This window comes from Chiloscyllium punctatum, chromosome 18, assembly GCF_047496795.1.
Source record: "Chiloscyllium punctatum isolate Juve2018m chromosome 18, sChiPun1.3, whole genome shotgun sequence".
NCBI classification, from domain to species: Eukaryota; Metazoa; Chordata; class Chondrichthyes; order Orectolobiformes; family Hemiscylliidae; genus Chiloscyllium; species Chiloscyllium punctatum.
Window position 1 is genome coordinate 75517374 of NC_092756.1, and position 10137 is coordinate 75527510.

General features: G+C 47.8%; 3 non-coding genes across 3 annotated transcripts; 2 read left to right on the forward strand and 1 right to left on the reverse strand.

Moving 5' to 3' along the window:
• Positions 1-1081: 1081 nt before the first annotated feature.
• Positions 1082-1154, forward strand: trnar-ccu (transfer RNA arginine (anticodon CCU)). The gene has a single exon. It is a non-coding gene; the product is annotated as a tRNA-Arg (tRNA).
• A 2990-nt stretch (positions 1155-4144) lies between these two features.
• Positions 4145-4217, reverse strand: trnar-ccu (transfer RNA arginine (anticodon CCU)). The gene has a single exon. It is a non-coding gene; the product is annotated as a tRNA-Arg (tRNA).
• A 4886-nt stretch (positions 4218-9103) lies between these two features.
• Positions 9104-9176, forward strand: trnar-ucu (transfer RNA arginine (anticodon UCU)). Its single transcript has one exon. It is a non-coding gene; the product is annotated as a tRNA-Arg (tRNA).
• Positions 9177-10137: the final 961 nt, after the last annotated feature.

Below are 10137 nucleotides of genomic sequence, written 5' to 3' on the forward strand. Positions count from 1 at the left end.
TACGTGGCCACCACCATCCGACACCTTAAAACGACGGTGCTCAGACCCCACGTAGTGCCCCAGTTGGAGGATGCTCAGGTGTGCGGTGGGATCCCGTCTGCACTCACTCCTGCCCGGACGGAATTTCACATTGGCCCCAGGGGTCCTGTACTTCCTGCGGGAGCCTGTGCCCCACAACCTGAGCTGTCTCCGGAGTTTTAGTTTTGCCCCTTTCAGGGATGTATCACAGAGGGCCCTGTACAGACTGCTGCTGCACACCCTCATCCACCTCCCGGACACACCCTGGCGTGCCCATTTACCACCGGGCGGTGGGGACCATCCCCAGTGAAGGGCTCTCTACATGGGAGTCCTCCCCCTTTCTCACGGGGATCTGGGGTGGAGGGTATTGCACGCGGCAGTCCGCAGATTGCGGTGGTTCACGGACTCCCAGCCCAACTGCTTGTTCTGTGGTGCTGTGGAGTCCATGGAACAGGACGCTTGCACTCCCTTTTTAGCTTTCTGGGAAACCTTCTCCTCCGTTTCTGGTTGGACTTCAGCCCCACACTCCCCATCATTGGGCACCCAGTGCCGAGGGGGGAGGGTTGGTCAGAGGATCTCCTCGTGGCTCTGCTCCGGGGCCTGGCCAAACTGGTTGTTAGGGCCGATTGCCTGACCCTCTTCCGCGGTTACGTTCGAGCCCGGGTGTCCCTGGAGAAGGAGCACGCAGTGTCTCCCAACATCCTTGAGCTGTTCAGAGAGTGCCCTCCCCCTCACTGTTTGGTCACACAGCATTGCCCTTTGATGCTTGTCACTGGCCACTTGGGTGTTTCCTTTCTTCCTGGTGGTGGGAATTGAATAAAGATTTGTACATCTGTTGTCTTTCCCTGTGTCTCACACCTGCACACACACAACATGGGTGCTGGGGAAAATATAAGCAGTCCCACAGTTAGGCAGCAGTGCGGGGGTAAAGAGAAAAACATATATAACCAGGAGATTTCGAATCCCCTCAGTCCAGGGCACTGACTCTGTGCTGGCTGAGCCACAGTCGGTGTGTTCTTGCAAAACAAAACTTAAAAGCTGCAATTTTAACATCACACATGTGGCCCCAGTGGCCTAATGGATAAGGCACTGACCTCCTAAGCCAGGGATTGTGGGTTCAAGTCCCATCTGGGGTGTCTGACATTTTAACCCTTGTCTTCATGGCTGATCTTTGTCTGACGTCAAGTCGATTTTTCATCTCATCTGGATAAGTCCCCAGGTCTGTGTTGGGTTGGTGGTACCTTGTGTCAGAAAAATACAGAATGTTGAGGATATGCAGGATATAGGGGTGAATCGTCTGAAAGAGACAGCACAGACACAATGGCTGAAAACCTTCTGAGATTCTCCTGGGGATGTCGTGGCAGCTCAGTGGGTAGCACTGCTGCCTCACAGCGTCAGGGACCTGGCATTGATCCCTCCCTTGGGTGTCTGTTTGTGTGGAGTTTGCACATTCTCTCCATGGGGTACTCCGGGTGGTTTGGTTTCCTCCCACAGCCCAAAGATGTGCAGGTTCGGTGGATTGGCTTTGGGGAATGCAGGGTGAGAGGATAGGGGTTGGGACTGGATTGGATGCTCTTCAGAGGGTCAGTGTGGATGTGATGGGCTGAATGGCCTCCTCCCACCCCACTCTAGGGCTTCTCTGAACAAGTTTGGAGCAGATGGTCAGAGCTCCAATGCAAGGCCCAGTCAAGGCTTTGTGAAGGGACTGGCATCCAGGTGTGTGTTCCTCCCCTACATTTCTCTGATCTTCTAGAATCTTCTGTGGCTTTGGCCAGTACGATCATGAGCTGGGTTCACAACATCCACTGGGGTCACACCAATACACTTAACTGTTGTCATGCCAGGACCTTTCAAGTGGATTGTCTCAGGCTGACACTTCTCCAATATACAACCCTCAGTCTGGGTTGGAACTGGTTCTTCTTGAATCTTTGTAACTCTTTGATCTTAGCTGCACTGTTCTCTGGAGCTGAAAGCTGCTGTTTAATTTAGTTTGGCCAATTTTCTATCAGGTCAAATTTCTCCAGCTGAGGATCAATTGAGAATGCCTGATTTTGTTGCCATGGACACGTGACCACACAGGATTAAGATCAGCTGCACAGAGAAGGGTTAAACAAAATCAAAACCCCAAATAAGACTTGAGCACACAATCTCTGGTTTAAGAAGTTAGTGTCTTACCCATGAGGTCACTGGGGCTCCAACAGATAGAGCTACCAATCTATGGACAAAGCAGCTTCTGTTTTGGTTGTGTTGGTGTCAGTCTAAGCTCTATTCAGTCAATATTACCAGTTGAACCCCAGATGACCTGCATGTTTGGTATTTATGATAAGGTCCAATCTGTCAATGGAAATGATTGAAATCTGGGTGTTCAAGGTTGGAACTGATGGGTCTGTGGCTATGCATTTGGGTCCTTACCTTTCTTAGTCAAGGTATTGAATACAATTGCAAGGAGGCTATGATGGAGATGTGAGGTAGTTAGGCCATCGTTGGAGAACTTGGAGTGCCACATCCACAGATTGGACAAACATTTGTGGGAAGGCAACTGCTGAGGCTGACTCACAGAGTTTACAGAGGGAGGTGGATGGGTCAAGGGAGTGACCAAAAACTCAGCAAATGAAAGACAATGTGGGAATGTGTGAGGTCATACACTTTGGTAGGAAGAATAAAGCAACTGGATATTATTTCAATGGAGAAAGACAGCAGAAAGTTCCAGCATAGAGAGATATGAAATGTGTTTTTGCGGTCTCGCTGTTGATCCTTTGCTGGGACCAACCTTCTTGGTAATATCGGTGAGATGTAAGACATAAGACATAAGACATAAGACATAAGACATAAGACATAAGACATAGGAGTGGAAGTAAGGCCATTCGGCCCATCGAGTCCACTCCGCCATTCAATCATGGCTGATGCGCATTTCAGCTCCACTTGCCAGCGTTCTCCCCGTAGCCCTTAATTCCTCTAGACAACAAGAACCTATCAATCTCGGCCTTGAAGACATTTAGCGTCCCGGCTTCCACTGCACTCCGTGGCAATGAATTCCACAGGCCCACCACTCTCTGGCTGAAGAAATGTCTCCGCATTTCCGTTCTGAAATGACCCCCTCTAATTCTAAGGCTGTGTCCACGGGTCCTAGTCTCCTCGCCTAACAGAAACAATTTTCTAGCATCCACCTTTTCAAAGCCATGTATTATTTTGTACGTCATTATTAGATCTCCCCTTAATCTTCTAAACTCCAACGAATACAATGTTCTTGATTTCTCTTTAGTTCTTGAGTCTGGTTAAGCCGATTGTGATTTGCAGGCCGTGGTGAGACTGCGGTCAAGATCACCGTCAGTTTCTTGGATGAAGTCTTCACGACTGGTAACACTGACAGTCACCACTGGAGAGTGTCTCTGCCATTATCTGCAGTTGGCCCTGCACATCAACGGTTTCATCAGCAAACCTCAAGAGACAACATCCAAAACCTTTGTGCTCTTGAAGGCAAATCCCTTTTCATTGAGATAAGAAATAAAATATCTTTAATGTGATGATGTTGATTTGAACATTCAGGAAGATCAGGGAAAAGGAGCAGTGGGACACACATCTGGATGGCAGTCCCTTCACGAAGCCTTGACTGGGCCTTTGACCATCTGCTCCAAATATGTTCAGAGAAGCCCGAGAGTGGGGTGGGAGGAGGCCATTCAGACCATCACATCCACACTGACCCTCTGAAGAGCATCCCAGCCAGGCCTAACCCCTATCCTCTCACCCTGCATTCCCCAAAGCCAATCCACCGAACCTGCACATTTTTGGGCTGTGGGAGGAAACCAAAGCACCCGGAGTACCCCATGGAGAGAATGTGCAAACCCGACACAAACAGACACCCAAGGGAGGAATCAAAGCCAGGTCCCTGACACTGTGAGGCAGCAGTGCTACCCACTGAGCCACCATGCCATCCCCAGGAGAATCTCAGCAGGTTTTCAGCCATTGTGACTGTCCTGTCTTTTTCAGGGAATTTAGCCTGAATCCTGCAGATCCCCAAAAGACTTGTGTAAGGTCACATGGGACACCACTTCCCATCAACTGAATGCAGACATGGGGATGTTTGCAAAGTGGATTAAAGATTAATGACACGTAAGGAAGAGTCCGACACCCCAGATGGGACTTGAACCCACAATCCCTGGCTTAGGAGGCCAATGCCTTATCCATTAGGCCACTAGGGCTGCACAGTCAAGGCAAAAATAGCAGCCTTTAAATACTGCACCCTGACCTCTCGTTGTGTGTTTTTCTGAGTTTTATTCTCTCACTGCACTCTGGGGATCCAAGATGGGGGTGATCTCAGACGATCATGTTGCAGAGTTTCGCACCACAGCACCAGGGGGAAGAATTTCTATCCCGCCCAATCCGGACCATAGCAATATCCTGGGACTCTGAAAAGGTTGTGGAGTCCCAGGACATTGTGAAAAATCAACTTACCTGCGTTTTCATCGTCCAGAGATGTTGGAGAAGGGAGGAGCAGTGTCCGGGGCCAGGCCCCCGGCCCAGCCTGCAGGATCCTTGGACTCGATTACCGACCAGGCCCTGGGGAAGGAGCTCGCGAAATCTCGCGAGATGTTGGGGAAGCAGATAGAGGTGAAGCTGGCCCCGATCTCTATCATGCTGCAGAAGCATGAACAGCAGCTGGGAGACCTGGAAAAGAGGACGGATGAGGTTGAACACACAGTCACAGCGGTGGAAGCTGATACCAGTTCCTCTAAGGATAGGATCCAAGTGTCAGAGGCTGAGGGGTGACCTTACAGAGGTTTATAAAATCATGAGGAGCATGAATAGGGTAAACTGCCAAGGTCTTTTCCCTGGGGTGGGGGACTCCAGAACTAGAGGGTTTAGGTTTAGAGTGAGAGAGAAAAGATATAAAGGAGACCTAAGGGGCAACATTTTCAGGCAGAGGGTGGTGTGTGTGTGGAATGAGCTGCCAGAGGAAGTGGTGGAGGCTGGTACAATTACATCGTTTAAAAGGCATCTGGATGGGTATATGAATAGGAAGAGTTTGGAGGGAGATGGGCCGGGTGCTGGAAGGTGGGACTAGATTGGGTTGGGATATCTGTTCAGCATGGACGGGTTGGACCGAGGGTGTGTTTCTGTGCTGTACATCTCTATGACTCGATGACTGGAAGTGTCAGTCTGAGTAAATCCGTTGTCTAGCTCCTGGCAATGTGACCCCATTGGATGAGGTGAACCCAGCTCATGACCCTGTTGACCAAAGCTACAGAACATTCTGGAAGATCAGGGAAAAGAAGGAAATGAACACACACCTGGATGCCAGTCCCTTGGCAAAGCCTTGACTGGGATCTGCAGCAGAGCTCTGACCATCTGCTCCAAACATGTTCATAAAAGCCCTAGAGTGAGGGGACAAGCCATTCAGCCCATCAAGTCCACACTCAACCTCTGAAGAGCATCCCATCCAGGCCCAATCCCTATCCTCTCACCCTGCATTCCCCAAAGCCAATCCACCGAACCTGCACATCTTTGGGCTGTGGGAGGAACACAATGCACTCCGAGTACCCCATGGAGAGAATGTGCAAACTCGACACAAACAGACACCCAAGGGAGGAATCAAAGCCAGGTCCCTGACACTGTGAGTCACCATGCCAACCCCTGGAGAATCTCAGCAGTTCTTTCCCCATTGTGGCTCTGCTGTCTCTTTCAGATAGTTTCGACCGAATCCAGCAGATCCCCGACAACTTTGTGCAAGTTCATGTTGGACAGCACTTCCCATCAACTGAATGCAGACATGGGGATGTTTATAATGTCGATTAGAAGTAAAGTTCAAAGAGGGCAACCTATAAAATTAATCTACTCAGGAGGGGATTTGAACCCACAATCCCTGGCTGAGGAAGCCCAATATTTTATTCATTAGGTCACCGGGGTGACATGACTGCTGTTAAACTGGCAGCCTTTAAATACTGCACCCTGATGGCTCATATTGTGTTTTTCTCAGTTTTATACTCTCACTAATTGTTTTTTCCAACTTCCACCTCATGCTAAAAAATTGGCTGCTTGATAAATCAATCTCGCTTCCCATTTGTCCCCAAACGGACAGACAAGAAACCAACCAAACTCCAATATTGCACAACTCACATCTGAGGAAAATGGAGCAGACAGGAAAATAGCAAAGGGTTCAATGTTATTTTGTGCAACGCTTTCAAGATATTTGCAGTTAGTGGGGAGGAAGTAGGTGGAGATGTTGGAAAAAGTTGCATTGAGGACAAATGCTTTCTTTGGTTAGACTGCACTTGGAATACTGTGTCCAGTTCTGGTCGCCCTATTTTCGGAAAGATGTGGATGCTTTGGAGAGGGTTCAGAGGAGGTTTACCAGGATGCTACCTGGACTGGAGGGCTTATCTTATGGAGAGAGGTTGACTGAGCTCAGACTTTTCTCATTGGAGAAAAGGAGGAGGAGAGGGGACCGAATTGAGGTATACAAGATAATGAGAGGCATGGATAGAGTCGATAGCCAGAGACTATTTCCCAGGGCAGAAATGGCTAACACCAGGGGTCATAATTTTAAGCTGGTTGGAGGAAAGGATAGAGGGGATGTCAGAGCCGGGTTCTTTACACAGAGAGTTTTGAGAGCATGGAATGCGTTGCCAGCAGCAGTTCTGGAAGCAAGGTCAATGGGGACATTTAAGAAACTGCTGGACATGCATGTGGTCACAGACATTTGAGGGTGCATACATGAGGATCAATGGTCGGCACAACAACGTGGGCTGAAGGGCCTGTTCGGTGCTGTACTGTTCTGTGTTCTATGTCGTATGTTCTAAATCTACAGAATCTTAGCGGGCGTTCAGCCCATTGTGGCTGCGCTGTCTCTTTCAGACAATTCTCCTCAAGATCTCCCAAATTCAGGAATTGCCTTGTGCAAGTTTCTGTTACACATCATTCGCCATAATCTCAACACAGGCACAGTTATTTTGAACTGAGTAGTTTGAAAAATGCAGTCAATTTGGATCGTGATGAAGTTGGCATGGGACGAAAGTCACCTACAAAGACCAAGCTTAAAACGTAAGCAGCCCAGAGGGAAATTAAACCCACAATCCCAGACTGAGGAGGACAGTGGTTTACCCAATATGCGACTAGGGCACACATAGCCATTTGCCAGTGTAAAGTCTTGGCAGCAATGAGTGTTACAGCCCAGCATGTTCCAACATCTCAGATGACATTTTCAGGGATGCACTAAGGTTTTGGGCAACTGCTGCCAAGGTGTAACAGGGAAACAACACAGTCTCAGGTCTTTCTGACAAATTGTCACATCATTCTATCAATTCTCAGATCCTCTTGGTGCCTGACAATGAACAGAGATCAGTTCCTGCCCAAGTACAAATGCCTTTTTGTTCACAACGATACAGAAGCTTTGAGAAATGTCAACATTCCAATGTTTTGTTGGTTCTTATCTCTCTGCATAGACTGTACAGATCTGATTTAGAATCAAGGAAAGCATACCAAACACCTTCTTCACTATCCTATCGATCTGCGACTCTACTTTCAAGGAGCTATGAACCTACACTCTAAGGTCTCTTTGTTCACCAACACTCCCTGGGACATTCCCATTAAGTCTATAAGCCCAGCTAAGATTTGCTTTCCCAAAATGCAGCACCTCACATTGATCTAAATTAAACTCCACCCATCACTCCTCAGCTCATCGGCCCTTCTAATCAAGATCCCGTTGTAATCTGAGGGAACCTTCTTTGCTGTCCACTACACCTCCAATTTTGGTGTCATCTGCAAACTTATTAATGATACCTCATAATGATACTAACATATATATAAATGACGGAAAGTAGTGGACCCAGCACTGATTCTTGTGGCACTCCATTGGTCACAGGGCTCCAGTCTGTAAAACAACCCTCCACCACCATCCTCTGTCTCCTACCTTTGAGCCAGTTCTGTATCCAAATAGCTAGTTCTCCCTGTATTCCATGAGATCTAACCTTGCTGATCAGTCTCCCATGGGGAACCTTGTCGAACGCCTTACTGAAGTCCATATAGATCACATCCACCGCTCTGCCCTCATCAATCCTCTTTGTGACTTTTTCAGAAAACTCAATCATGTTTTTGAGTCATGATTTCTCCAGCATTTTCTCTGTTTCAGATTTCCAGCATTCACAGCATTTAGCTTTTATTGGACAGCTTGCCATTTCACTTCGCAATGAAAAACATTTTGTGAGTTGTGAGTTCATGGAATGCCCTGCCAGAATCAGTGGTGGACTCTCCCTCTTTATGGTCATTCAAGCGGGCATTGGATAAGCATATGGAGGTTATTGGGCTAGTGTAGGTTAGGTAGGCTTCGGTCGGCGCAACATCGAGGGCTGAAGGGCCTGTACTGTGCTGTATTTTTCTATGTTCTATGATTTGTGATTTACACATGAAAGAACTGAAACCAACCTGGTCATTCTAAATGATGGGAGACTTCACACAAAATCCAGATTTTTTTCAATGTATAATTTCAGTGACATCACACTGTAAACTTTTGCCATAAATTCTGTGTCTTACAATCTTATACTCCACAACCACCTGACGAAGCAGCAGTGCTACGAAAGCTAGTACTTTGAGATAAACCTGTTGGACTACAACCTGGTGTTGTCTGATTTTTAACGATGATTATTAGAAGCTTGCACAAGGTAATTCCAGGATTTGGGAGATCTTGGTGTGAATTGTCTGAAAGAGACAGCACAGCCATAATGGGCTGAATGCCTGCTATGATTCTGTTGATTTGTCCTCAATGCAGCTGTTTGCAACATCTCCACTTACTCCTTCCCCACTAACTGCAAATATCTTCAAGGTGCTGCACAAAATAACATTGAGCCCTTTGCTATTTTCTCATCTGCTCCATATTCCTTAGACTTGAGTTGTGCAACATTGGAGTTTGGTTAATTTCTCAACTGTCCGTTTGGGGACAAATGGGACGTGAGATTGATTAATCAAGCAGCCAACAATTTATCATGAGATGGTCGGGGTAAAAAACAATCAGTGAGAGGATAACACTCAGAAACACACAGTATGAGAGGTCGGGTGCAGTACATAAAGGCTGTGATTTTCCGACTGCTGTGTGGCCCCAGTGGCCTAATGGATATGGCATTGGCCTTCTAAGTCAGGGATTGTGGGTTCGAGTCCCATTTGGGGTGTCAGTCCCTTGTACTTTGTCAACTTGATTTCTAATCTACTTTGGGAAAGTCTGCATTCAGTTGATGGGAAGTGGTGCCTAACATCTTCTTGCACAAGTTTTGCAGGATTGAGGTGAATTGTCTGAATGAGAAAGCACAGTCACAATGGCTGAAAACCTGCTGAGATTCTCCTGGGGATGGCATGGTGGCTCAGTGGGTAGCACTGCTGCCTCACAGTGTCAGGGACCTGGCTTTGATTCCTCCCTTGGGTGTCTGTTTGTGTCGAGTTTGCACATTCTCTCCATGGGGTACTCTGGGTGCTTTGGTTTCCTCCCACAGTCCAAAGATGTGCAGGTCCTGTGGATTGGCTTTGGGGAATGCAAGGTGGGATGATGAATGTTGGGCCTGGATGGGATGCTCTTCAGAGGGTCAGTGTGGATGTGATGGGCTGAATGGCCTGCACTACTCATGGGAGGACTTTTATGAACAGGTTTGGAGCAGATTGTCAGAGCTCCACTGCAGGACCCAGTCAAGGCTTCGCTAAGCGTTTGGCGTTCAGGTGTGTTTTCCTCTTCTCCTGTCCCTGATCTTCCAGAATCTTCTGTGGCTTTGGCCAATACGGTCATAGGCTGGGTTCACATCATCCAATGGGGTCACACCAATACCCTTCACTGTTGTCATGCCAGGAGCTATAAAGTGGATTGACTCAGGCTGACACTTCTCCAATATACAACCCTCAGTCTGGTTGGAACTGGTTTTCCTTGAATCTTTGTAGCTCTTTGATCTTAGTTGCACTGTTTTCTGGAACTGACAGCTGCTGTTTAATTTAGATTAGATTACTTACAGTGTGGAAACAGGCCCTTCGGCCCAACAAGTCCACACCACCCCGCCGAAGCGCAACCCACCCATACCCCTAACCTAACACTACGGGCAATTTAGATTGGCCAATTCACCTGACCTGCATATCTTTGGACTGTGGGAG